Raw genomic sequence first — 7,837 nt, 5'->3', positions numbered from 1 at the left:
AGTGGAGTAGTGGGAAGAATCTTTACTGGAAACAATCTGGATTGAAGGTGGAAGTGTTTGGTTCTTGGAAATTTTTGGGAGCTCTCGCGAAAAATGAAAAGTCAACGCGCGTTTATATAGAAAATAATTTTTGCCGCGACAAAGTTCATGAATCATTTGTACGAGATGCTCGATGCCGCGGCAAAGAATTTCCTCGTTACGGCTAAGTCTGGCAGTGCATACAATGCCGCAACAAAGAATAAACTTCGCCGCGGTGAAATCTTGAAGCAGTGTGTACGAAATCTGGAGTTCCATGAGCACTCATTTAGCAGTAAATACAATGCCGCGGTGAAGTCTGGAAAATTCAAATTCTTGCCACATTTTGATCATTCACTTGAAACACCAAAAGACAAACGAAATTAAACTATTTCCTAAGTCATAAAACGCATAAACAAATTTGAAACAACTAAAAATGAGAACACTTAGGTTGCCTCCTAAGAAGCGCTTGTTGATAGTTGGAAGCTCAACTTTCTCAAGTCCTCAGTCCAAAATGTCAAGTTTGACGGGTAGTGACTTGCAACTCAACGCTCCATCAATGTATGGCTTCAATCACTGCCCATTAACCTTAAATGTACCATTTTCCTCATGTGAGATTTCCATGGCATCTCATCTCTCCTTGAAATATTTCCACTCCATTGACATTGGTCACATTCCTGAACTACCCGGAAAGCATCCTTGAATAGAGTTGGCCAATAAAATCCAGATTGAAGGACCTTGGCTACTGTTCTAGTCCCTCCAAAGTGACCACCAACTTCCTTCTCATGGCAATGCCTTAAAATACTCTCCATCTCCTCTTCCGGGACACACCTACTATCATCTAATATGCACAGTGTTTATACAAAAATGGTTCTTCCCAAAAACAGAACTTCAAGTCAGAGAAAAATTTCCTCTTCTGCTGGAAAGTCATGCTGTTTGGGAGCACTCTCGATGATAAGTAATTTGCAATATCTGCATACCAAGGTGCATCTTCATCTCTCATCAGTTTCTCATCTGGGAATGTGTCCTTGATCTGAATTTCCTCTTCACTTCCCTGGTTTGGTTGTTCAATCCTTGATAGATGATCTGCCACCACATTTTCTGACCCCTTTTTGTCTCGGATCTCCAATTCGAACTCTTGCAGCAGTAGGATCCATCTAATCAGCCTGAGTTTTGCTTCTTGTTTTGCCAGCAGGTGCTTGAGTGTTGAATGGTCCATGTAGACAATCACCTTAACACCTAGCAAATAAGACCGAAATTTGTCAAATGCAAAAATGACAGCTAAAAGCTCTTTTTCAGTAGTAGTGTAATTCAATTGTGCATCGGTTAGTGTCCTGCTAGCATACTGAATTACATGCAAAACCTTATTCTAGCGTTGTCCTAAAACCACTCCGAATGCAAAATCACTAGCATCACACATCAATTCAAATGGGAGTTCCCAATTGGGAACTACAATAATGGGTGCAAACACTAATAATTTTTTAAGAGTTTGAAAAGCATGCATGCATTCATCATTAAAATCAAAAGAAGCATATTTTATCAACAAATTGCAAAGATGTTTAGAGATTTTAGAGAAATTCTTCATAAATCTTCTATAGAACCCCGCATACCCTAGGAAACTTCGGACTGCCTTAACGTTTGCAGGTGGTGGCAGCTTCTCAATCACTTCCGTTGTGGCTTGATCCACTTCAATGCCATCCTTTGAAATTCAGTGCCCGAGTACTATTCCTTCTTGAACCATGAAGTGACACTTCTCCCTGTTGAGCACCAGATTTGTATCTTGACATCGTTGCAAAACAAATGAAAGGTTTGACAGGCAATTATCAAAAGAAGAACCGAAAACAAAGAAGTCATCCATGAAGACTTCCATGAATCGCTCTGCCATGTCACTAAAAATTGACATCATGCATCACTGGAATGTGGCCGGTCTATTGCACAACCCAAAAGGCATCCTTCTGTAAGCAAAGGTATCATAAGGACAAGTGAATGTCGTCTTCTCTTGATCTTCAAGAGCAATGACAATCTGATTATAACCTGAAAAGCCATCTAGGAAACAATAATAAGCATGCCCCGCTAGTCTTTCCAACATTTGATCGATGAAAAGAAGTAGAAAATGATCCTTCCTTGTTGCTTCATTCAGTTTTCTGTAGTCGATGCATACCCTCCAACCCGTGACTGTTCTAGTTGGTATCAATTCATTGCTGTCATTCTTTATTACCATGATGCCTCATTTCTTTGTAACCACTTGCACTGGGCTCACCCAAGGACTATCTGAAATAGGGTAGATGATGCCTGCATCTAAGAGTTTCACCACTTCCTTCATGGAAGGATTCAATCTCCGTTGCGATTGCACCTTAGGCTTGACATCATCTTCCATGAGTATCTTGTGCATACAAAAAGATGGAGAGATTCCTTTAATATCTGATATAGTCCATCCAATTGCTGATCTATGTTCTCTTAACACCCGAATCAACCTCTCTTCCTCCAATTTACTCGGCCTTGCATTGATGATCACTGGAAAGGATTCTGATTCACCAAGATATACATATTTGAGGTGAGATGGCAAAGGCTTCAATTCAAGTTTTGGAGGTTCTTCTATTCTTGCCTTTTCCTTCTCTTTTTCTATGTCAAAATCTTCAAATTCTGGATCTTGGCTTGCGTTTATCGATTGAAGTGCTTCCAAAAGCCTAGCACACTCATTCTTCGCCAGTTCATCTACCTCGGTTATTTTTTATTGGGCAATGCAAGCTTCTAAAGGTAGTTGAGGGGTGTTTTCTTTGATAGCATCTGCTACAAGTCTATCCACCAAGTCTACACTAAAGCATGCATCTAACTCTGATGGAAATTTCATGGCCTCAAAGACATTGAATGTCATTGTTTCATTTGGACCCTTAAAAGCAATTTCCCTTCTGTACATCAATTAAGGCTTTTTCGGTGGCAAGAAATGGTCGCCCCAAGATGAGAGGCATTTCCTTGTCCTCTTCCATATCCAACATGACAAAGTCTACAGGAAAGATAACTTTGTCCACCTTAACCAATACATCTTCAACTATGCCCCTCGATGCTTGATGGATCTATCTGCAAGCTGCAAAGATATGGTTGTTGGCTTCACTTCACCAATCCCTAGTCTCCTGAAAACAAAAAAAGGCATTAGATTAATGTTTGCACCTAGATCACATAAAACTCTATCAAATTTAATATCTCCTAAAACATAAGGGATAGTGAAACTCCTTGGATCCTTGAGTTTTGGTGGTAGCTTCTTCTGTAGAATGGCACTACACTCCTCTGTAAGCATCACTGTTTGCTCCTCTTCCAACTTCCTTTTGTTTGACAGAATTTCCTTGAGGAATTTTGCGTAGCTCGGCATCTGCTGCAAGGCATCTGCAAAAGGAATGTTAATTTACAGTTTTTTAAATACCTCAAGGAATTTCGTGAACTGCTTGTCCTGATTTTTCTTTCTGAGCCTCTGAGGAAAAGGAACAAGAGGAGTATGATGTGCCAACTCCGATGGTATCTCAGGAAATGAGAATTTTTCTTTCTTTTGCTTTGGCCTCTCTTCCCTCTTCGGTTCTTCTTCTCTAGGGCTCGTTGGCTTCTCTTCAACCATGATTTCTTCCTCGAATTCTTCCTTCACTTTACTTGGTGTGTTCTCCTCCTTCCCTTTGTGTTCATCCCCTCCCAAAATTGTTCCACTTTGTAAAGTTATTGCATTTACTTGTTCTCGTGGATTTGTCACTGTGTTACTTGGTAGGGAACCCTGAGATCGCTCATTCAACTTTTCAGCTATTTGACCCATCTGTACTTCCAAGTTTCGAATGGACGCCCCTTGGTTTCTGAAATTTGCCCTCGTCTCACTCATGAAACCTGTGGTCTCTTGCATGAACTTCCCAAACATATCTTCTAATTTCGACAATCTTTGATCCCTTCGTTGATGATTCATCCTAACTTGATTGTTTGGCGTATTTCTTTGGTTCCATTGATTATTCTGATTGCCTCAAGATAGATTTGGATGATTTCTCCAACCAGGATTGTACGTGTTGGAGAAAGGATTGTTTTGTTGTCTCTGATTCCCTGCAAAATAGTTAACTTGTTTTGATGATGATGAAGCTGAAGCAAAGGTGTTCCCCACTTGGCATTCATTGCTTGCATGGTTACCAGCACAAAAATCACATGTCATTTGAGGTGTTTGAATAGAATTTACCTGTATACCTCCTAATTACTTCTGAAGTGCTGTAAGTTGGGCTGAAATGGTCGCGTGAGCATCAACTTCATGAATACCCATAGACTTCTTCAAATGCATTCTCTCATTGGGTCTCTAATAGTTGTTACTTGCTAAGACTCCAAGTAACTCATAAGCTTCTTCAGGTGTCTTGTTTTGCAATGCTCATCCGGATGTTGCATCCACCATTGTTTGCATATTTATCATCAACCCATTATAGAACGTTTGGACTTGCATCCAAACTGGCAAACCATGGTGTGGACACTTTCTTAGCAGTTCCTTATATCTTTCCCAAGCTTCATAAAGTGACTCATTCTCTTCCTGCAGAAATGAAGTGATGTTGTTTCTTATCCTTGAAGATTTCGCTGGTGGGAAATATTTAGTCAGGAACTTTTGTGCCAATTCATTCCAGGTTGTGATTGTTCCTGCTGGTAGTGCCATTAACCATCCCTTTGCTTTATCCCTTAATGAAAAAGGAAATAATCTTAATCTGATGGTGTCATCTAACACTCCATTTGACTTGAAGGTGTCACAAATCTCTAAGAAATTCGCAATGTGTGAATTTGGGTCTCCCTCAAATTGTACCGACTATTGGATCATTTGGATGATTGCCGACTTTATTTCAAAGTTGTTGGCTTGCACTGGTGGCCTAGTTATACTTGGACCACTACCATCAACAAAAGGCACTGAGAATTCCCTCAACGTTCTGTTTTTAGCCATCTCAATGACTATCGCCTCTCGTTCTCTTCTCTCTCTGTTAAGTCCTCTTGCGGTTCTTTCAATCTCTAGATCAATAGGAACCACTGGATGACGTCTAGCTCTTCGCATAAACTACATAGATAGAAAGAGAGCGTGAGATCACAAGCAAACAGAAAAGAAATAGCAAAAATAAACTAGAAACAATTAAAACTAAAATTAAACTCCAATCTAGCTAAAACCAGAAAAAATCAATATTAACACAAAATCAATCCTCGGCAGCGGCGCCAAAAACTTGATGCATTGAATTTACAACAAGCAATGTGCAGCAAGTGCACTAGTCGCAATAAGTAATAGAATGATGAGTAAAGTATCGTTCCCAAGAAGATTGCGTGTCAAGTACTAATTTTCCCAATTTGTATCAAGTTGGAGTAAACGAAAAATGGTTGGATTTGCGGGAGACAATTAAGCTAAAGTTAAAACAAAATCTTTTACGTAATTTAAAAACTAATTAATAACAGCAATATCAATTCAAGAAAATATCAATTAAGACAAAGCAGTTAGGGTTTTGACTTCACTAGGATTTTATGAATTAATCTACGATTTCTGTTACTTCTAAATTCACATGCAAGGATTATAAATCAGACACCCTAACCTGTAAAATATGCCTTCTCAGGCTATGTTTTCCTACTTATCCTTATTAAGCTTCTGCATCCAACAAAATGAAGGTTAATAGTTCCAAGTCCGTTAAGCTAAGTGGAATCCTAAATTGATTACATGGATCTTTGAACCTATCTCTAGCTTTCAATCAATCAATGGCATTTACTCTAAGAGGCTAATACATGATTCACTTCTCAGTCTCATCATGCTCAACAATAAATTTCAATTAGAATAAGAATAAATACATAATCCAAGCAATAGAATGTGAAAGCAACATCAATTTATTGATTAGACATTGAAATCCCAATTACATCAAAACCCTAACCCAAAAGTGAGTTAGTTCATACTAAAAATAAAGCACATCAAAAGAAAAGCTGTAAAAACAGAGTTCAACATGCTGGAATAATGAAAAGAGAATAAATTCTTCCTTATTTGATGAACCCAAAGGCTTCCAATCTCCAATTTTCTCCCCTATTTCCAAAAAGTGTTGAACCCCCTTTTAAAATAAACAAGTCCCACTTATATAGTTGAACCCAAAACCCTAAGACTACTCCAATACAATTAAAACGCACAGTTTTAATAACTGAAAAATTGCAAACTTCGCCGCGACGAAGAATAAACTTCACCGCGGCATCGAGTTGGATTTTATTGAACAATCTGACCTGAGACTTTATCGCCGCGGCGAAGAATAAACTTTGCCACGGTGAACTTTTTTGAACTTTTTTGAAATTATGAAACTACCCTCCGCTTGCTTCCTTGCTTGAATCTTCAATCTTAGTGATCTCCAATAGGAACAAGCTTCATAGTGCTTCAAATTTGCATCAGAACTTTCCCGAATCCTGCAATTCGCTTGATTCTGGGTCCAGAAACTCAATTCTGCTCAGTTTTTGCTCTAACTGCACGTTTTGGCCTGAAATGTAAAATATATGAAATTAATTTGCAATTCAGGCACAAACTTAAGAAGAAGTATCTAAAATCCAACCAAAAAGCATAGGTAAAACAATATAATCCTAGGATTATCAACTGTTACTGATTTTATTTCGGAGTTCTTGCAATAACCAGATCAAGAATCTGAACAGCCAGCCAGCGAAGTTATCCAGGAAACTGTTTGAAACTTGTCAACTTGGAGTCTCTATGTTGATGGGTCTTTGAACAAGAGAAGAGCTAGAGCTAGCCTTCTACTCATCAGTTCCGAAGGGACACGCATTTATGGAGTCCTCAAGTTTGGGTTCAAAGCTACGAATAATGAAGCTGAGTATGAGGCGTTATTTGTTGGTCCACGACTAGCAAGAGAAATGGGGTCAGATATGATCAACATTAATAGCGACTCCCAACTGGTCGTTAATCAAATTATGAGAGAATAACAAGCCAAAGAAGAGAATATGATCAGTTATTTGAAGAAAACTAAGACCGCGCTCAAGCCCTTCAAACATAATACTTACAAGCAAATCATGAGAGACAGTAACTCTATTGCGGATACTTTGGCAAAGATAGCCTCATCCTTGGATTCCGATGCTCCTGACAATATTTCGGTTCAATACATTGAGGTTCCCAACATCAGCTCGCCTGATTACGTTGTAGCTATAACTGAATCTATTTCCTGGATGACACTGATTGTTTAGTATCTCCGAAATACGATTTTGCGCGACAACAAGATTGAGACAAGACTACTGCGAACTAGAGCTACTCATTACACACTTATCAGGGATTAGCTATATAAGCGAGGGTTTAGCACTCCCCTCCTCCGATGTGTAACTGATGATAAAGCAGACTATATCATGAGAGAGATACATGAAGGGATATGTGGTATCACACTACCGCATGATCTCTCACCAATAAAGTTATCTGTTAGGGATATTATTGGCCCTTATTTCACGAAGATGCCTTCAACTTTGTGAAAAAGTGTGATAACTGTCAGAGATTCACGAACATCCTACGAGCTCCTTCCCACTAGCTAATGACAATGACCAGTCCTTGGCCATTCTCTATATGAGGAATTGACCTCATCGGGCCCATGTCAACCGATAAATGAGGTGTCAGGTATGCAGTGGTTGTAGTGGATTATTTCACTAAGTGGGTTGAAGTAGATCCTTTGGCCGCGATCACTACAATGAGGCTCAAAGACTTCGTCTTCAAGAATATAGTGTGCCATTATGGAATTCCTCATACACTCATCTTAGATAATGGGAAGCAATTCGGCAATGATGAATTCAAACAGTTTTGTGAAGAGTTCGGGATTTCTAAGAA

General features: G+C 39.1%; 1 non-coding gene across 1 annotated transcript; it reads left to right on the top strand.

Moving 5' to 3' along the window:
- The first annotated feature begins 4,481 nt into the window (after positions 1–4,481).
- Positions 4,482–4,588, top strand: LOC116111563. Its single transcript, XR_004125097.1, has one exon. It is a non-coding gene; the product is annotated as a small nucleolar RNA R71 (small nucleolar RNA).
- The last annotated feature ends 3,249 nt before the right edge of the window (positions 4,589–7,837 follow it).

Source organism: Pistacia vera, unplaced genomic scaffold (assembly GCF_008641045.1).
Source record: "Pistacia vera cultivar Batoury unplaced genomic scaffold, PisVer_v2 Contig644, whole genome shotgun sequence".
Lineage (NCBI taxonomy): Eukaryota > Viridiplantae > Streptophyta > Magnoliopsida > Sapindales > Anacardiaceae > Pistacia > Pistacia vera.
This window is presented reverse-complemented; position numbering and strand designations above follow the sequence as displayed.